At 42.2% G+C, this 22313-nt stretch overlaps 1 protein-coding gene across 9 annotated transcripts in view; it reads right to left on the bottom strand.

Annotated features, from left to right (window-relative positions):
- Positions 1-22313, bottom strand: part of DLGAP3 (DLG associated protein 3) — an 827688-nt gene that overhangs the window by 20317 nt on the left and 785058 nt on the right. The window lies entirely within an intron of this gene.

Below are 22313 nucleotides of genomic sequence, written 5' to 3'. Positions count from 1 at the left end.
TGCTACACTGCCAATCACTTTCTACACTTTGTAATACGGAGTGTGGAAGACTGTAAAGAGACTGTTTACATTGCAAGATAATTGTGAACAAGTGTTGTTAAAAATGCTCGTTTCACGATTATCTTGCCGTGTAAATAGGCTGCCAAGGACCCGATGAGCAAGGAAAAAACTCATTCATTGAGGAAATAGTATTTTTTGCAGCACAAAAAAAATAATTATAATTCCTAGCAGTGCATTGTCCTGTGTAAACAGGAATCACACTTATGAGAAGAATGGCAGTCAATGTGCACTGAGCAATCTAGTATAGTATAGTGCGCTTTGGTCTACCTATGTAAACAGGAATTCAAATGACCACCAATTGGAATCATGCCACCACCCGGTAAATATAAAAGGACCTCAATGCACAGTCCTCTGCATTATCATGTGTACACAATAATCAGTAGGTCAGCAGGGAGCAAAGGTTGCGCCACCAAGCAGTGACTTTCTGCAAAAAGTCCAAGCACACCCGCACTTAAGAAGTAGGAGCTGTTACTTTCCAACTCAATTTGAACACTAGCAGGTCCGTTACGTCTAGTGTTCCCTTTTAGCAAGGGAAGGATGAAGAGATTTGCTGAAAACTTGTCTTCTTCATATACATAGATATCACAGAATGTTACATGATAAAGTGAGTCACTTGCCAGGACCCTGCAACCAGAAAGACTGCTCTTTCCGAAGAGAGCCTGTTATCATATATGAAGCCCCTGGCCTGCATTGTATAAGATAATAGACTTGCAAAAAAAGTCCTAATCAAGTATTTTGCTTTCAGCATGAAGAAAGGAATAAAGTTCTAAAGTATTGAACCTACCTGAGAATATTCATTGGTGTGGTCTCAGGTGACATTGTGCAGTCCTATCTTATAAGCAAGCTCCAGCAGAATTCAGCACATTTCCAGTAATCTGCTGGTTTCTTTTAGCATATACAATTACTCCTGACTCATGTCCAATGATTACTCACGGGTAGCGTTTTCTATTTAAAGGGGTTTTCCGATGATCAAAGCTAATTTTAAAGTTCACTTTAATCAATGCAGCTTGGAATAATAATAATATTTTCCACTACTGGATGTTATATAAAATGTTCCTGTGCTGAGGTCTATAAAGCTGAGTGTATGTGAGGTAATAAGATGTCAGTGGGGAGACGTATAGAGAGAGACAGAAAGAGACAGCCAGACATAGGCACAGACAGAGTAAGAGGCAGACAGGGAAAGAGACAGACAGAGACAGACACAGACAGAGACAGACAGGGAAAGAGACAGAGAGAGACAGAGACAGATAGGGAAAGACACAAAGAAACAGACAGGGAAAGAGACAGAGAGACAGACAGGGAAAGAGATAGAGACAGAGACAGACAGGGAAAGAGACAGACAGAGACAGACAGAGAAAGAGACAGACAGACAGGGAAAGAGACATATGGGGAAAGAGACAGGAAAAGAGACAGACCTGGAAAGAGAAAAACCTGGAAAGAGACAGACCGGGAAAGAGACAGACCGGCAAAGAGACAGATCTGGAAAGAGACAGACCTGGAAAGAGACAGACCTGGAAAAAGACACAAACTGAGACAGACAGAAAGAGACAGACACAGACAGACAGAAAGACAGACAGACACACAGAGACAGACACACAGAGATAGACAGACACACAGAGACAGGCAGACACATAGAGACAGACACACACAGAGACAGACAGACACACAGAGACAGACAGACAGACACAGACAGAAACACAGAAACACAGAGACATACAGACACAGACAGACAGACACAGAGACAGACAGACACAGACAGAGACTGGGAGAGAGACAGAGAGACAGTTACTATCCCGGGCATTGCCCGGGTACTACAGGTAGTAATCGTATATATGTGCCCCTGCTATGTACTGTATAATGTCTGTGTCGGATAGTACAGGGACATGGTCTGATCATACCACAGCTCCTGGGCAGGAGAGGACACAAAAGAGTATGAAGCAGGGAATTATGATTCTTTTGTGAGGTAAAGCATTTCTCTGCCTGTTTTTAAAAAATATTTCACCTCAAATAAATAATTATTTGTGACCCTGTGCTATAATGTTGGTATAGTTCTTTTTACTTCCTCTCCTGCCCAGGAGATATGGTATGATACTTCTGTATGGTCAGACACGGTCATAGCAGGGACACATATATAAGATTATCTTAGCCCAGGAGATATGGTATGATCAGATCATGCCCCTATATAGTCAGACACGGCCATTACACAGTACATAGCAGGGACACATATATAAGATTATCTCAGCACAGGAACATTTTTTTTAATCACATCCAATTGTATAAATTATTATTCTAAGGTTTATTGATTAAAATCAACTGTGCTCATGGGAAAACCCCTTTAACGTTATATTTTTTTTCATGCTGAAAGGGACATTTTACAGAGTGACATCTTTACAAGTTTACTGTGCCATTTAACCCATTCCTAAAGTCATTTTTCTTTTCTTTGCTTTCAGTCCCATTTTTTCTAAGACACAAAACTTTCGTATATTTCAAACTCACTAGGCATTTGAGAGCTTGTGGTATTGCTAGACAATTTTTGATTTTTAACACCATGTAATTTATCATCTAATGCCCTGAAAAACAAGAAAAAAAATTCTTGAATATGACGGTGTGAAAAAAGGGTTCCTGTTATACCTCGTTCACCATGTAATATCAAGACCGTTTATACTGTACAATCCAAAAACATTCGCGTCTGACTCCTGGACTTCAGCTCAGTGCGCATGATCCCGCACTTCCAGTTATGCGCACTACATGAGTTTGAAGCTGTGACGCGTACACCCGGCTTCATAGTACGCATGACCATAACTCCGGGGTAATGCGCACTGAACTGAAATACAGGGCCGGGCGGTGATGGCAGCAGACAGGTGAGTGAGATCATCCTCTGACGCTGGGCGTGCTAACATGCTAATGGAGCCGAGTAGCCAGGGGAACTAACGCCCAGGGGAATAGTCCCCTCGCTGATTAGTATACGATAAAAGATGGAAATACTTTTTCTAAAGATCCCTTTATTTATGCAACCAAATACAGGGACAGTTAGGCAGGGATTAGCAATATGCACCCAGAACTGCTCGTGGTTCTGGGTACATATTGGACCTGACACGTTCACTTTAATGATAGGCCCTTTTTAAAAATAACACACACCCATCAGTCAGAGCTTTCATCTACTATCACATGTTTGCAGAGTCGGACTGGGCTTCCGGGGTGCCGGGGGATCTCCTGGTAGGTCCCAGGTCCTTAGCGGCCCCCTATGCATCACATATAGCCCCAGGCTGGTAACTGCAGGCTGGGCTAGGGCAGGGTCCCCAGGCAGCTCCACCAGTGGCTGTGCCAGGGCCCCTGGTGGCTCCACCAGCAGCAGTGCCGAGACCGTGGGGTCGCTTGTTTCTATGTTGGCCGGTGCTGCACTGCACCTTCAGTTGTTTGTATGCCACCCCAGCCGTGTCACAGTTAATAGACGCAGCCGCAGCTTCTAACAGTGATGTCACGCAGTGCGCCATGCTGCTTTCTGCTGGAGAGGATCATTAAAGGAGCCTGCGGGCCAGAGTGGAGACAAGCCGGGGGAAGGTAAGAACTCCTCTAATGTGTGTATATGTATATGTCTGTTTATATAACTTTTGTATAAATTAGTGTAATCTGTGTACATGTGTGTATGTATATCTGTATATTAGTGTATGTGCCTGTCTGCGTCCTTCTGAGTGTCTGTGCATGTGTGTGCCTGTGTGTCTATGTATTTGTGCTTGTCTGTGCATGGGCCTGACTGCATTCTGTGTGCATGTATGTGCCCACCTGTGTGTGCATGTATGTGCCTGTGTCTGTGTTTGTATTCATTCGTGTGCATGTGTTTGCCTGCCTGCATGTCTACATATGTGTGTCTGTGTGCGTGTATGTGCCTGGCTTGGTTTTTCTGCATGTCTGTATGTGTGCATGCATCTGTCTGTTTGCATTTTTATATATGTGTGCATGTCTGAGTTCATGTGCGTGTCTGTGTGAACTTGTGCATGTGTCTGTCTACATGCACCTGTCTGCATGTATTTACGTGTTTCTGCATGTGTGCATATCTGTGTCTGCCTATGTGTGCATGTGCCTGTTTGTATGTGTATGTATGTAACTGTGTATGTGCACATTTCTGTGTCTACATATGTGTGCCTGTTTTCGTGTCTGTGTGCATGTCTTCATGTTCATGCCTGTATGTTTATGTATGAGTGTGTGTTGTTGTCTGCATGAGTGTGCATGTCTGTGTACATTTGTCTGCATATGTCTGTATCTACATGCTTTTATCTGCATTTGTTGCATTTGTCTGCATATGTCTGTGTGCCTGTCTGCATGCATTTGTCTGAGCGTCTGTATGGTTGTGTGTCTACATATGTGTGTGTTTGCTTGTGTGTGCATGTATGTGACTACATACATGTGCATGTCAGTGCATGTGCGTATGTGTGCATGTGTCCGTGTGTGTGCATGTCTGTGTCTACGGCACATCTTTTAAAATGACTGCTATGCGTCATTCTCAGAAATCTGTGTGTGGTCTCCGATGGGTGGGGTGGATTTTTGACCGTGCCGGATATAATGCCACAATTGGATGCTTTGGAGCGCAGGAAGGTGAGAAGAATGTTTTTGTTCCTCCCTCTGTGAAATGACAGAATAGTGGATAAAGGAGCCCAGTATGGGACAGTTTAGGGGCCTGGGATGGAGGAACATAGGGGCCCAAGATGGGGAAACATAGGAGTCTAGGATGGAAGACATTATTAAATAAAGGAGGCCAGGATGGGAGACATTATTAAATAAAGAGGGCCAGGATGGAAGACATTATAAAATAAAGGTGGCCAGGATGGGAGACATTATTAAATAAAGGGGGCCAGGATGGAAGACATTATTAAATAAAGGGGACCAGGATGGGAGACGGTTGTGAATATCATCAGGGATGGTGCAGTTCCTGGGAGTGTTACTGGGCTCCCACTGGTGGCTAGTGCTGGTAGTGAGTCTGAGTCTGCATCTGTCGCTCAGACAGGTGTGGAAGTTGATTGCTGTTCCATTAAAACCAATGAAGTCCAGCCTGGGGGACTATAGGAAAGCAGTTTCTGCCTAACCTTGATGGTGATAATTATTTCTGCTCCAAGAAAAGATGTCCAGAAGCTTGTCCTTCTGTCTTTAGGCCTTTTTTTGCCTTTCCATGTAGGATTGTTTTTTGCTTTTTTCTGCTCCTTTTTTGGATTCTCCAGGAATGATTTCTGCAGCAGTTTTTTTCATTCATTTGCATCAGTTTTGTTCCTATGTCATCCAGAGTCTGCAGCTATACCTGCTAAGTATTTTGTTTTTTCTTCCTGAGATTAATTCGTTCTCTATCATTTTTTTGTCTTTTTGTTTGCAATTAATGGGAATTGTGTAATCTCAGTGATTTTTCCTTGTGAGGGTTTATTCTTAGTCTGGGCTTGGCTTAGGCTGAAATGTACTCATGGGCGTCTCTGCTTAACCTCTGAAATCTATTTCTAATTCAATGTTTGAGAAAATTCTCTTTTGTTTCTTGCATGGGAATAAGCGTTCTTTCTGCACAATTTTTTTATTACAATTTATTCCCAGCAAGAAGGGAGTTTTACTCCCAGTCTAATTAGGAGTTTGTATTTGCACAACAGTTCCTGATATAGTGGGAGGAAGATCATGTGATCTTTAAGGCATTCTTGATTATCAGGTGTTGGTATTTTTTCAGGATTTTCACTGGCTGCAACCAGTAATCTTTTCTATCCTTTTTGTATCTAGATAGCAGGGTCTCACTTTGCTTAACCCCATATTAACCATTTGTGTGCTGTCTTTTACCTTACATCACCGTTTTTATATGTTGGGGGCTTTACTATCCTTTTTGGGCTGCTCTGATGCAAGTCAGGATTCCTCATTCCATCTTTGAGGCTAGTTAGTTCCCCAGCGGTGATGAGGCATCAAGGTTGGTTAGGAGCGCTCCACCTCTACTTCTAGTTGTGTTGTGCAGTTAGTGGATTGCAGCCAGCTAAGCTTCCAACTACTCTTGTGCATTATTTTCTACCTTATGGGATTTTTGCAAGATCATTTGCAGTGGTCTCCTGACCATAACAGGAGACATGATAAAATAAAGGGGGCCAGGAAGCGAGACATTATTAAATGAAAGGAACGAGGATGGGAGACATTATTTATTAAATAAAGGGGGCCAGTTTGGGGGGGACATAATTACTATATGGGGCCAGAACGAGGACAATTCATTATTGGTTTATGGTGGACATAATTACTGTATGGACAAATTAGGGGACATTATTACTCCTGGTATATAATTTAATTTTGAGTATACTGTCTTCAACGGGGGGAAAAAAAGTCTGACATAGTGTAGAATTTGGGGAAAAAGTGTGGAATGTGCTCTGAAAGTGATTAGCTCCAAGTGACTGTGTGTTATTTTCTGCAGTCAAGTCATGGCAGAAAGAAGTGATTGCGGTCAGCACCAGATGAAGAGGAAGAGCGAAGCTGAATAACTGCAGCTAGTGACATCACTGATAAGACAGTGTATTACATGTACACACACATACTATACACTATATAAAGAGATCCTGTGTGTAATGTCACTGGTGATCACTGTATTACCTGTACACTATACACATACACTATATACAGAGCTCTTGTGTATAATGGCACTGATGGTAATATTAGTGTTATTAGTATTGTGGATTTTATATTCATGAACATTATTGTAGTATTCAGTTACTATGTGGTCTGGTCATTGGGTGTTGGTATTTGACCCTTGTATGTGGTTGTATTCGGCCACTATGTGGGGGTAATATGTGATCTAGTCATAGTATGATGGTATTTTTCTTGTATGTGGTATTAATTGGTCACTGTGGTCTGGTCACGGTGTGGCGGTATTTCTCCCTTGTATGTGGTATTATTGGCCGTGGTATAGTGCATTGTGTTGTGTGTGGCGGACACTTTTTCTCTCTGATATCAATATGGGGAAGATTCTTTATTTCCAATAGAGATTAAATACTTGAACATTTAACCCCTCCCTGTCCAGTGATTATTACACTTCAGCAAATATGCACTTACAGAGGTTCTCCGCTGAAAACAAGTTTTCACCTTTTCTAAGACCCCGTGCACACACTGAGTATTTGGTCCGAATTTTACCTCAGTATTTGTAGCCAAAACCAGGAGTGGTAAAATCAGATGAAAAGTAGAATAGAAACACGGGCAACACGTCTGTATTTTTCACCCACTCTTGGTTTAGCCTTACAAATACTAAGGTAAAATACTGACCAAATACTGAATGTGTGACCATTGCTAAGGATAAGTGATACAGGTAAAATATATCTTTGTACCGTGTTAGCCAGTAGAGATAAAAAAAAGTTTGTTTAAAAGAACTGAGAGTCCTCAGTAGTTGATACCTTTTAATGGCTAACTGAAAAGATGGTAATAATTGCAAGCTTTCCAGACTACGCAGGTCTCTTCATCAGGCTTAGTATAACACAAAATCTGAAGAATCACATATTTATACACAACAGGACATAGAATAGTGCAGTGAAAAAAAACAAAAAAAAAACAAGTTATGTGAAGCAGAACTATCAGTATGGCAAGGGGGCAAACTGTTGTGTTCATAAATATTGTTGTGGTTCATAGATAAGCAGTGTGAAAGTTTTATTGTCCTCTGATTGGGGTCTGGTCCGGGCTGTCATGCCTCCAGATGCTCTGAAGAGCACATTTCTTAATTGATGTAAAAAGACATAAATCCATGTGACACATTCATTCCTGCTCTGAATGTGTCAAAGGTCATCATAAGTTTGTACTCCCAGACTCTCCTGTCTCTTTGGGACTTGAAATTCCCTTTCAATACCAGCAATTTCATGTCCATGATGCTGTGGTCTGGATTACAAAAATGTTTGGCCACAGGTAGATCCATCCTTTTTTCTCTAATTGTGTGGCGGTGAGAATTCATCCTTGTCCTGAGCTGTTGTCCTGTCTCCCCTACATACAGACCCCCCAGTTGGATATTTGGTACATATAATTAAGTACACCACATTAGTTGTAGTGCAGCTGAAGGTACCTGGGATTTTGTAGTCCTGAAGTGATCTGGGAATTTTTATCTTGTCCGTTGTCAATATAAATGGACAGGTCTTACATTTTTTCTGGTTGCAGGGAAATGTTCTTGTTGTTGTTGGAGAGGACAGGGAGCTTCTGACAAAGATGCTTCTTAGATTCGGGGGCTGGACTGGTCTGGAAAAATAGATTTTAATTGGCCATCTTTTTGCAGTAATGGTTGTAGTTTCTGTGTAGTTCCTCTTAACACCTCCAGATGTGGATTGTAGGTGATTACAAGAGGGACCCGGTTGTATTCAGTTAGCCATTAAAAGGTATCAACTACTGAGGACTCTCAGTTCTTTTAAACAAACTTTTTTTAAGGATAAGTGATAACTTATTCATCAGTGGGGTCTGGGACTCGCACTGATCAGTGAAATGTGCAACTTTTATCCCTATTACACTGGCATTAATATCTGATCTGACTCGACCGCGGATCCTTTCATTCCTTCAGTAGCTGCCGCGTGTTGTACTTGACTTTTTCTGACCGATCCAAAAAAGATGATTGGAGCTGGTGTCACACATCCGACCTGTTGCATTTTATACTAGGGATAAAAGTGCCCTGTCAGGGATAAAAGTTCCACATTCTTCCAATTGGTGCGGTTTCCACTGGTCTGGTACCACCAATCATTAAGTTATCACCACCTAACTAACCTGTGGATCAGTGATAACTTGTTTTCACCAAAAACCCCTTTACCGTAAAGTACTGTAATTGTACATAAGTAATAATGCGTGCACAGTAGATGTGCAGGAGTCACCTGTGTTTTACAATCGATGCGCCACTATAACGGGGTGGGGGATAACAGCTAACAGGTATTTGCATAAGCTGAATGGTGGGCCCCTGGAGTCAATTCCCCTGGTGGGCCCCAGACACCCCAGTCTGACCCTGCATGTTTGTGGTCCAAGCTGCAACACAAAATGTGTTTTCCTATTGTCTGTCAAGCTTATTGGTTACTCACTAGCCACCACAGATGTCTGACATTTCCTAGATTAGTAACTCCTTCTAATTGGATGAGATCAATTTAATAACCCTCACTTTTCCTTTAATATTCACTCCTTCATATTATAAATCAGATATTCACCATATGCTTAGATGTACATGTTATTAAGCTGCAGAACACCATTACTTATTCTGTATTCCATATATATTGGATATTTTTGTTTTTTATTTTTTTTTGTTTATAAATCTATCTATAGAATTCCCACTACTCTTGCAATTTGATATTAAATATTGAAACTGTGTATATGTAGCGCCCCTGAAGCCATCAGGGAGCTACAAGGTTCTGCATCCTCACCAGGATGCACGGCCTATCCCCTAGGGACCCGGAAAATTAGTGCCAGTCACACACAAACACTCCAGGTAATCCCAGTTTTCCCCAACAATCCCCCATACAATGGTACAGGGCTAGGGTCGGACCAATGGATGGCCGCCTAGTGGTGGAGCCAGTCCAGTCCACTAGTTGACCATGTTGGAAGGGCGGACTGAGGACAGACAGTTAGATAGTCTGAGGGAGTCGAGGAGTGAAGATGGATAGGAGGAAACGCACTGACACGGGGTTGACAGTAACCTAGTGCCCAGGAGGGTAGTTGCAGGTGGAGTATGGTGGAAACTCCCGGAACTAAACACCGACAGGGTACAGGACCTTAGGACAGGCAGAAGCTCCAAGCCGGCCTGTTAACACATGCACAGCGAGTGGACCATCAAGGACTTCGCTGACCATAAGAATCTGAGACTCAGCAACAAAGAGATTGTCGGGGACAGGACCAGAGACTCCAACCCCACAGGGTTCATACAACCATCAGGCGGACAGCAGTGGAAAGAAACACCACTGGACGGGGACCCCCAGTTGCTACTGGGTGTTATTACCAGACATCATTTGACTGCAAACCATACGAGAACCACAGTACTGATGATACATAGTCAGTATCACAAATAACCATTTACATCCAGGTACCTTATAGATGACATCTTCTCTGATAAGAATTGTTCTCTTTCTTTTCTTCATGTGGTCCAGATGGCTTCATGACTTTTCACATCCACAGCTCATCTCTGCAGGCTACCCTTTTCTCAAATCTTCTGTAAATCTTAACACGATGCACTTTAAAATAACAGAGTGCTTATATCTTCCCTACAATTTGCCTCCTAATTATTTCCCCTCATTGTGATCCCTGCACAAAATATCACTTCTACGCTGTCCTTCTTATTGTACATAGCCCCCACACTGTCCTATTTTGTCCATAGTGGTCTCGATCTTTCCACTGTCTTCTCACACTGTGTGACCCCTTTATCGCCCAGTCTCTATATTGTGCCTTTTCCTCACACCCCCTCCTCTTGACACACTGACCCTTCATACTGTCCCTCAAAGCTGTCCAATCTCTATACTGCCCCTATGCACCACTTAGTATATACACTGCTCCCTGCATTTTTTTGCCCCCCCCATACTGTTTCCTTTCAATATTCCCCTTAAGACTGTCCCCTCACACGTTCCCCAACTTATTTTCCCCCAACCCCCACTCCCTATACTGTGTCCTCATCCATTCCCACCATCCACACATACTATTTCCTCAACCATTCCCTCTTCCATCCCATTTCCTCAGCCATCCCCCCATTTCGCTGTCTCCTCAAACTTCCCTCTACATACACACTAATACTCCTCCCTCAAAAAATATGCCATTACAATTAATCTTCGGTTTCTTCAGCTCAATTAGAGTGCTTATGTGATGCCCTGGCAAAACCAGGTAGTCACAGAAGTAGTCCACCCTCAATACAACACACAGCCATTAAAGCCTAGCCACCCCCTCATGATAATAGGGACACACCAGTAGGTGGGATCATGTGGATGAGAACGCCCACCTAGGGGTCCTGAGGTGTCAGGGGCGGGAACACAACAGTTGAACAGAGTTGAAGTCTGACAGTGGAGTGAGTGGAGTGGAGGCAAGTTTTGACAGTAGTCAAGTGCAGACAGAGAAGTGGAGTCGGGGGTAGGGGCCCCTGGACTACCTGACTAGGTGGCAGACAGCAAACAGGATCGTCACTTCCGGTCTTCGGACCGGAAGTGACGTTCCGCGATGCGGTGAGCGTTAGCCAGGATCGCCACTTCCGGTCTTCGGACCGGAAGTGACGTTCCGCGATGCGGTGAGCGTTAGCCAGGATCGTCACTTCCGGTCTTCGGACCGGAAGTGACATTCCGCGATGCGGTGAGCGTTAGCCAGGATCGTCACTTCCGGTCTTAGGACCGAAAGTGACGTTCCGCGATGCGGTGAGCGTTTATCATACAGTTCTTTCTAACCTTTTTTTGATCTATTATATCTATTGTATTGGTACATCACTTGTTGTCGCTTTAATGGATCGTGATGTTTCCTTACTTCTTTTCTTTTGGTACGGCCGGTTTGCGCATGTCTGCATTTGCCAACCATTTGGTGTTTCATTTTGCCAGCCAGGTTCGTCACTTCCGGTCTTCGGACCGGAAGTGACGTTCCGCAATTGGATATGTGCTAATTAAGCGGTCTATTTAAATCTGGGCATTGGGTTGTCAGATTACACAGACTGCAGACCCGGATGGGCAGCTTTTTCTCTTTTCCTGGATTTTCATATATCATACTAGAGCCTTTTTGGTGAGTGCCATTGTATGACATCATTTCTCATTGTTTATTTTATTCGACCAGATTAGGTTATTAGTGCTCTTACCTCATTAGTATGCTTTTTCTTTGTGTCTTTAGATTCTGAGTTAGCAAGACATTATTTTTTTCATTACTTATTTCAGTGTATTATTTTTCTCATTTTTATTTCTAGGAGGACATTGTATCTGCCAGTGAAGTGGCTCAACTGACTGTTCATGTATTTTGATGTTCTGTTTTTGACATTCATTGTATGTCATTTTTTGGTTAATGCAATATAATTAGGTGAAAATTCTGCCTTTATTGATATCATGATTGTATTATGCCATTATATTCCTGTATATTTACAAAATTCTTTGTGTTTTTCATTGTAGTGTAATCTGATGAAGGTCGGATGACCGAAACGTCAATAATTGATAATTACACAAAATTGCGTTCTAATAAATGAATGAATAAAAATTCAAAATAATTTCATTTCAAAGCTTTGAGTGCTGGATTTTTTCTGGATATTTTGATCTGGGGTGGGACCCTATCCAAGCACCAGCAAACAAGGAGTGCCACATTTCTATTTTTATATAGTTATACCTTTAGTGTGTGCACCCTTATTTTTTCAAATATTATGGCTAATGCGGCTTTTTCTTATACTGCTGATGAAATGGCAGATATCATGAGCCGTACCACGGTGCAGAGTGATTTTTTGCATATTCTGACTTCTGAGCTTCGGACCCGCGATTTTCAGAAGGAATCTAGAAAACTACAAAATTTGGAATTGCACTGTGCCACTATTGCAGAATATGTACGTGTTCAAAGAATTCCAAGAGGACTACGGGTTGGTGTAAGACCGACCATCTTCAGTGACAACCCTGATTTTTGTAATCGGTTTGAACAGATTCTTAATAAATGTTCTTTTGACTTAATGACTTTAACCTTGGATCATTTAAATCAGGCGATTATTTCTAAACGTGAAGAGATTGCTGTGATCGAGCAACAATTGAGTTCCACTTCTTCGGCGGAGGATCTGGCGAAAATTAAAGATCAAGTCACACGGGATCTACAGACCCATAAAATTGAGAGTCAAAAAATTAAAAGAGAGAAATTTCTAAGGGATACTGAGGACTATAAAAATAATCGAGTTTATCGGTGGCGTGACACATCCTCCAGAGTGTTTCCAAGACGGTTTCAATATTCTTCTAGTGATAATTCGGCTTCGGAATCAGAATTTTCCTATACTAGACGACCAAAACCTCTTTTTTTAGGTCAAAGAAGTCGCAGAGGCCAAAGAGGAAACCTAGGCGGGGGGGACAATGCCACCGAATCAACAAGATCCACGATAGTAACCAGATCCCAGGTACGCCGGATACCATTGTAGTTAACATTTCTTTCAAGAATTTACTACCTGATCAAATTAGTCTTCTTCAGAAAGGTTTATCTTTTTGTCCTTCTTATAAATTCAATACGTTGCAGTTACAAATGGACTTACTAAGATTTTATCGAAATCTACGTATTAAGGCCCATTTTTCTTCATTATCTGATATAGGCTTGAGGCCATTGATGCAGCCTACCTCTATTGCTCCCATTAACATCAAAGGATTAGGACTTAAAAATAAGAGCACCTTCATGCCCCCCAAAAATAACCCTCCAGTGGAGACATTTATAGGCTTATTGGAGAATGATATTACGTCATTTTTCAAGGATTTATCCAACAAGTCATTATACTGTCCTTCCAATTTTTCACATAAGGATAAAGCTGCGTTGACATCTCTCATGCAGGATAAGGACATTATTATTAAACAAGCCGATAAGGGCGGTGCCCTGGTAGTTATGGATAGGTCTATGTACTTACAAGAAATATTGAGACAATTGGGCGATAGGAATGTCTATGGGATATTGACATGTAATCCGACAAATAGGATTCGGGAGAGGATTAAATCTGTGTCCAGCCACTATCTACAAAATGGAGTTATTGATCAGAAGACATATGATTTCTTACAAAAGCAGAATCCGATTACCCCTGTTTTCTATGTACTTCCTAAAATTCATAAGACATTGGTGAATCCCCCTGGTAGACCAATAGTGGCGGGCACAGATTCTATCCTCTCCCCCTTGGCTATCTTACTTGAGAAGATCATCACTCCTTTGACTAAACATATTTCTTCATTCCTTTTGGATGCTGGTCACTTCTTAGAGGTGATTAGAGATCTTGATACCATTCCGTCTGATGCTTTTCTTGTGACTTGGGATGTGACGAGTTTATATACGTCTATTGTACATCAGAAGGGTATGTCAGCAGTGCACGAGTTGTTGTTACAACACAATTTTTCAAGTGATACACGTGATTGCTGTTTGGATTTATTACAGATAGTGTTAACTGAAATTTTTTTTCTGTTTCAGGACATCTATTATATACAAAAACAGGGGACCGCGATGGGGTCCAACGTGGCACCCCCATATGCAAATACGTATATGTCTCATTTTGAAGATACATTTATATATTCACATAAGGGATTCCAAGAACACTGTAGGTGTTGGAAACGATTTATCGATGACGTTTTCTGCATATGGGTTGGCCCGTTGGATTCCATTATGGAGTTCCATAATTATATTAACAGCGTTTGGCCCGAACTTCAGTTTGTTATACATCATGATTTACATCATATTAATTTTTTAGATGTCACTGTTACAAAATTGGAGAGTGGGCATTTACAAACTGATCTGTATATAAAGCCCACTGATAGGAACAACTTACTTTTATATCACAGTTGTCATCCCAAGGCCATGAAGAATTCTATACCCAAGTCCCAGTTTCTTAGGGTACATAGGATCGTTAATCAACAAGAAATTAAGGATTCCAGATTACAGGAGATGAGGACTAAGTTTCTAGATAGGGGTTATCCGCAGGAGGTTTTGAACAGTGCTAGCATCAATACTGAGTCTTCTATCAGTAAGTCTAGAGACAAACGTTTAGCTTTTGTCCATACTTATCATCCTTTTTCTTACAAAATTCACAAGTTTAGCAGAAACCATTGGAATATTTTGCGTAAAGGGTACCCGGAGGTGGAAGAATTTAAATCACCTTTTCTTCCTTGCTTTAGACGTCCGTCTAATCTCAGTAACAAATTAGTGAGAGCTGACATGGGTACCAATATGACTGGACCTGTACAAACTCACTTATATACTCAGAGACATGGTACATTTCCATGTTTAAATTGTTCTCAATGTAGTAATGTGTTGAAAGGTGATAAAGTTCTGCATCCCTACAGTGGTCGGGGCTACCCAATTAGAGGTTTCTTCACTTGTGAGACATCTTATGTTGTGTATGTTGTCAAGTGTCCTTGTGGCCTACTTTATGTAGGTGAGACTACTCAGACTGTTAAGGAATGCATATCACAACATGAATCCACCATTAGGTGTGAGAGATTGTCACTACCACTTCCATCTCATTTTCACAAACAGGGACATAGTGTTAGTCAATTACGGTTCCAAGTTTTGGAACAGGTCTTACCATATAGAAGAGGAGGTGATAGAGTGAAGAGATTGAAACAAAGGGAGGCATATTGGATTTTTACTCTTCAGACTTTGGAGCCCAAGGGCCTTAACCGTGACTTCGATACTTCTAGTTTTTTATAGTCCTACATTCTTTCATGCTTTTTGTCATTTTTTTCACAGAAGAGTTGATCACTGACTTGATGACGGCCGGTCTTTTTAGGTATTTTTTCATAATCCCTTTTTTCTGACTTTTTTAACACAACATTTTTTCTCTTTTCCCCTAGTTTCATTTCTTATTTGTTCTTACCTTTGCCCTCCTTTCCCCCTCCCCCCTCCCCTCCTCCCCCCCCTCCCCCTCCCACTTTCTTTTTCCACGTATATTCCCTTAGTCCCCCTTTTTTATATATGTTTCTGGTTGTTTTTATACTAGGGTTTAATAGTATATGGCCTCTGGTTTTCTACAACAGATTCCTGATATTATTCAATCACAACCTATAAAAAGACTCTGGAATCTAAATATTGATATTCAAACAAGTAGAAATTTATTATTACAAAAAAGTGCTCGTGCAAATTACATAAAAATTCATTATACTTTAGGATGACATTTGGAGTATTGGGAGGGATGTATAACCGCACTAAAGGGGATAGTGCAAATCCGGTGATAACTATACTTTCTGGACCAGTTAGCCTACAATAATGTCCTATATATAAATGGACATATATAAATAGGCATTTCTGACGACATAGAAATTTCAATACCTAGGGCTTAGGGTATATATAAAGATTTTTCTGATGGCTGCTATTGAATAGGTTACCATAAAGTCTATTGCATCAAGTGGAAATACCCCTCGTAGCCACAGTGATCAAAGTCAGTCCATACCACATAGTTAATCATGTAATATGTATGGACATAGTTACCCACATCAATAGCCTCCATCTACTGTTTATCCCCCATAGATAAATCTATTTACCTGTAGTCATATTGAGCAGTAAAGGTCCTGTATAGTAACACCGATTGCACTTGCCCCAACCTCGGCGCGCGTTTCACCGCACTGCCGGTTTCATCAGGAGGTATTTAAGGGTTTAATAGTAGTTGATGGAGAGAATATTAATAAGATCACATAGTGATTTCAAATATATACACCATTCCCTCGGTCCTCTTTTCTTTTCTCTTTCTTGTTATCTTTTGCTCCTTTTAATCCGATTTTTTCTGTATTTTGTTTTTTATGTATCATAGTAATCACATGATAAGGAGGCACTATTTATCACCATTGGTAAGGATGAGCAATGGTGTGGGCCGTCAGCGCAAGTTTGCGCTTGCCAACCATTCGGTTTATGGATTGCCAGTCAGGATCGTCACTTCCGGTTTGCGGACCGGAAGTGACGTTCCGCGATATGAGGAGCGTTCATTAAATAGTTCTTTTTAATCATTTTGATCTATCATTTCTCTAAAAGTATCGGTACACCACTTGCCGTCGCTTGAATGGACTGTGTTGTTTCCTTATTTTCTTTGTGCGGGCTGTTTGCGCATGTCTGCATTTGCCAACCAATTGGTGTTACATTTTTCCAGCCAGGATCGTCACTTCCGGTCTTCGGACCGGAAGTGACGTTCCGCAATTTGACATGTGTTAATTAAGCGGTATATTTAAAACTGGGCAATGGGCTGTCAGATTACACAGACTGCAGACCCGGATGGGCAGCTTTTCCTCTTCTTCTGGATTTTCACATATTATACTAAAGCCTTTTTGGTGAGTGCCTGTTTATCCAACAGTTCTTTCTAACCATTTTGATCTATTATATTTTCAAATGTATTGGTACATTTTCTGCCGTCGCTTTAATGGACTGCGATGTTTTCTTATCTTCATTTTAGTGCGGGCTTTCTGCGCATGTCTGCCAACCGTTTGGTGTTACATTTTGCCAGCCAGGATCGTCACTTCCGGTCTTCGGACCGGAAGTGACGTTCCGCGATGCGGTGAGTGTTTATCATACAGTTCTTTCTAACCATTTTTTTGATCTATTATATCTATTGTATTGGTACATCACTTGTTGTCGCTTTAATGGATCGTGATGTTTCCTTACTTCTTTTCTTTTGGTACGGCCGGTTTGCGCATGTCTGCATTTGCCAACCATTTGGTGTTTCATTTTGCCAGCCAGGTTCGTCACTTCCGGTCTTCGGACCGGAAGTGACGTTCCGCAATTGGATATGTGCTAATTAAGCGGTCTATTTAAATCTGGGCATTGGGTTGTCAGATTACACAGACTGCAGACCCGGATGGGCAGCTTTTTCTCTTTTCCTGGATTTTCATATATCATACTAGAGCCTTTTTGGTGAGTGCCATTGTATGACATCATTTCTCATTGTTTATTTTATTCGACCAGATTAGGTTATTAGTGCTCTTACCTCATTAGTATGCTTTTTCTTTGTGTCTTTAGATTCTGAGTTAGTAAGACATTATTTTTTTCATTACTTATTTCAGTGTATTATTTTTCTCATTTTTATTTCTAGGAGGACGTTGTATCTGCCAGTGAAGTGGCTCAACTGACTGTTCATGTATTTTGATGTTCTGTTTTTGACATTCATTGTATGTCATTTTTTGGTTAATGCAATATAATTAGGTGAAAATTCTGCCTTTATTGATATCATGATTGTATTATGCCATTATATTCCTGTATATTTACAAAATTCTTTATGTGTTTTTCATTGTAGTGTAATCTGATGAAGGTCGGATGACCGAAACGTCAATAATTGATAATTACACAAAATTGCGTTCTAATAAATGAATGAATAAAAATTCAAAATAATTTCATTTCAAAGCTTTGAGTGCTGGATTTTTTCTGGATATTTAGACAGCAAACAGGGCCACAGGCAACGGAGATCCGGTCGCGGGAGACCTTAAGTGGACTGGGGCAGGGTTGTAGCCCGCTGGTACCAACAGCGGTAATCCAGTCCGGAGGCCGTGCACAGACGGGGTGCCTGGACCCTAGGACGAGGAAGGTTGCATGTCCCTTATTAATTAACCAGCAGAGGACGAGGTTTCAGGTCTTGTTCTCCAGAAGCCCAGAGAGCGAAATAGAAGCACAACGCGGGGGATAGGGTGTCCGTCAGAACCCACAGAAATCCCAAGGGTCAGATTTCGCGGGCCACAGCTCCAAAACATACACAGTACCAGGAGTGGACTTCCCCATTCCATGCGGAGTCGTCCCACAGAAGACACAGACACAGAGTGCAGGAGGAAGGGACCCCTGTTTGCTACACCCGGGTGTGGGACCCGAATACACCCGCCAAAGACGACCGGTCACTGGCAACTTGGTTTACCACTGGACTAGTGTGTGATTCTTGAACTGTGAGTACACCATTGATCCCCGGTCCAACCTGGCACGCCACCTCCAGCAGCCATTACTCCCGTGTACCAAGGGCCCTGGGACTACACCTCCCCTACCCGTGGAGGGGATCCCATCTTGCTGCCCCGCCCCATCAGCTCCGGGCGCCCCATCACCAAGCAGTGGCGGTCTCACCATCCCTCACCGCAACACACAGGTGGCGTCACCGACACATCAATCCCCTGTAAATATCCCCTTCCGACGGTTGTGAGGACGGATGGCCATGCGAGCCAGGGTCCGGTCACCACTCGAGCCGCAGCAGCGAACACGGATCCGAGCTGCCCCGGCCCCCGCCCGCAACACTTACCATACTGAAGTGTTTGCACCTATGTGGTGCTGGAGATGGTTTGATCTAGCTGCTGATGTCACCCTGACCCTGAAGTGGCGGCAGTCAGGACTTCAATTGTACTTGTGCGTGAAAGACACATGTACAATTGATTGCTGGGAGCTGGCATGTCATACGTTCCTTGAGCCGGCTGTCAGTTTGACAGCTAGCTGAGAGAATGGTCAAATCCCACTCCGGGGGTTGTGCAAAATATAGCCACTAGGGAGACACCTTGGACCGTCACATCAGGTGGCCTTACTGGGCCCCCTGCTGGCTGCATCCCCTATTCCGGCTGCACACATGGCAAATGCCCTGCCTGCCTATTCCCAAATATATATGTCCCTGGCTATATAGTATAAATTTTATGTGTATACTTGCTAGATAGAGATTTCCAACAAAAACAAATGTTTGTCATCTAAACTTAATAACACATCCAAATTGTGACTGCATAAAAAGTTAATATTTGAAAGCCATGCAGTGAATACATAAAATTAGTTTAACAAGTGTGTCATGCTGCATCAGAAGAGCTGAAAGAAAGAATTAACATCAATTATTTATTTACCTCCCAACATGATGAAAACAAGTTATCAGCCGAAGTGACAGGACTTCCCAATGCAGAACTCGCCAATCAACAAATAAAAATGCATTACATGTAGACACAAACATCAAAGTCTCCCAGGTATTGTTTAGCTCAAACTAGTCTAGAGTTTCATTTTTTCCCCTGAAAATACATTCTACCTATGCCTACGGTATATACTTCCTGTACAATTTTGAGGAAGGTTGAAATTTTTCCTGGTGTAATATCTAAGATCTGAATCTTCTATAGGTGGCAATAAGCAGGCATAATGTTATCATACTGTCCAACTGTGTAAATGGAAAAAGGGTAACAGAAATGTATTATAGTTTTGAACTTAAAGCATAAAGGTAATTTAAAATTTAATAAATCAATACTACACATGAAAATAAGCAACTTTGTAATATATCTTATCAAAGAAATCTGCTTCCTTCTTTGCCAGAACTGATTATTCATGATCAAAATTCTCAGTCCTAAGGTAAAACCTGTATTCAGTGATCTGTACTGAGAAGACGGTTCACGTACACGTCTTCCGAACCTATGTTCATGCGCAGTGCGCCTAAAGAAGCCGGGAAGCGTGCACCCTGCTTCTGAGATGCACTGATGTAGCTGAAATGAGCTGCGCGCAAGAGCAAGAATTCCATAGCTGGTGGTGACACCGACTTGTGAAATACATGTCATCACATTCACAGGGACATTATAACATAGAAGAAGGGACGACTAGTCTGGCGAACTAATGCACCTTCGACTAATCAAGGCTCTAATTAGCATAGGAACAGCAAGGTTTTTTTAAGTATTCATATTAGTGAATAGCATTATACAGGGATGGTTAGGGAGGGAATTTGAGCATAAATGTATCAATGTTGCTGGGTTGGAGGGCTGTTTAATTCTAACAATTGTAGCTAAGCTTTGACCACTGCTATTACCCCCTTAAATCCATCAATCAGTCTCCGATGGCTCTTAAGGCACATGATAAGAAGGGTACGCAGTTTTGGGCGCCTAGCAGCCCCTGTTAAATAATTGTGGTGAACAGATAGGTTACCATGGCAGCTGGGGGTTTGCTGAAGGCCCCCATGGCTACCATGAATTTTTTAGAACCTAGCCTGGATATTCTCCATGATGTTAGCTTGCAAGATATCGAAAAGAAATCAGACGATCGTAGCTTAAATCCCCTAAAGATACTCATATATATATATATATATACTGTATACACACACATATATATATATATATATATATATATTTTAATATATATATATATATATATATATTAAAATATATACACACACAGTGGGTATGGAAAGTATTCAGACCCCTCTAAATTTTTCACTCTGTCTCGTTGCTGACATTTGGTAAATTCAAAAAAGTTCATTTTTTTTCTCATTAATGTACGCTCTGCACCCCATCTTGACAGAAAAAACAGAAATGTAGAAATTTTTGCAACTGAAATATCACATGGCCATAAGTATTCAAACCCTTTGCTCAGACACTCATATTTAAAGTCACATGCTGTCCATTTCCTTGTGATCCCCCTTGAGATGGTTCTACTCCTTCATTGGAGTCCAGCTGTGTTTAATTAAACTGATGGGATTTGATTTGTAAAGTCACACACCTGTCTATATAAGACCTCACATCTCACACTGCATGTCAGATCAAATGAGAATCATGAGGTCAATGGAACTGTCCAAGGAGCTCAGAGACAAAAATATGGCATGGCACAGATCTGTCCAAGGTTACAAAGAATTTCTGCAGTACTCAAAGTTCCTAAAACATAGTGGCCTCCATAATCCTTAAATAGAAGAAGTTTGTGACCACCAGAACTCTTCCTAGACCAAACAAACTGAGTAATTATGGGAGAAGAGCCTTGGTGAGAGAGGTAAACAAGAACCCTAAGATCACTGTGGCTGAACTCCAGAGATGCAGTAGGGAGATGGGAGAAAGTTCCACAAAGTCAACTATCATTGCAGCCCTCCACCAGTCCAGCCTTTATGGCAGAGCGCCCCAACAGAAGCCTCTCCTCCGTGCAAGACATATGAAAGCCCGCATAATGTTTGCAAAAAAGCACATGAAGTACTCCCAGACTATGAAAAATAAGATTCTCTGGTCTGATGAGATGAAGAAAGAACATTTTGGTGATAATTCTAAGCAGTGTGTGTGGGGAAAACCAGGCACTGCTCGTCAACTGCCCAATACAATCCCAACAGTGAAACATGGTGGTGGCAGTGTGCCGCCCCCGTGCCAGCAGCCGGTCGCTGCTCGGATCCGAACCTTCAGGGGTGGTGCCTCGGGGGTCTCCGGACCCGGGGGTCTCGCGGACACGCCGAATAAAATGGGGGACGTAGATGTACGGGCTAGGCCGTAATAGGTTCGTGACGCCACCCATGGTGTGTGGTGAGGTTGGACACCACCGCTGCTGCTACGGGGCACCCGGGGGAGATGTGCAGCAAGATGTTAACGCCTCCGTGGGCAGGGAAGGCGGCCCCGGGACCCGATGGCTCTGGTACAGGGGAAATGACGACTGCAGAGGGCGCTGGTGTACTCACAGTTAGAAACACACACAAGTCTCTGGTAAACCAAGGTGGTGGTGGCCGGTGCCGCGGCCGGTTGCGTTCGGGATCCTCCACCCGGCTGGTGGTCTCTATCTTTTTCCTGCACTGTTTAAGTAGAAAATACTTCCTTGTATGAAACGTAGGAGTCCGCTCCCAGCTGGATGTGGCCTAAGGAGCCGTGCCTGCAGACGCTGGCCCGTGGGATCTATGGGCCTTGGCGGTGACCTCTTATCCCTAATCGGTG

This window comes from Anomaloglossus baeobatrachus, chromosome 2, assembly GCF_048569485.1.
Source record: "Anomaloglossus baeobatrachus isolate aAnoBae1 chromosome 2, aAnoBae1.hap1, whole genome shotgun sequence".
Lineage (NCBI taxonomy): Eukaryota > Metazoa > Chordata > Amphibia > Anura > Aromobatidae > Anomaloglossus > Anomaloglossus baeobatrachus.
The sequence above is the reverse complement of the archived record's forward strand: the minus strand, read 5'-3'. Positions and strand labels throughout refer to the sequence as shown.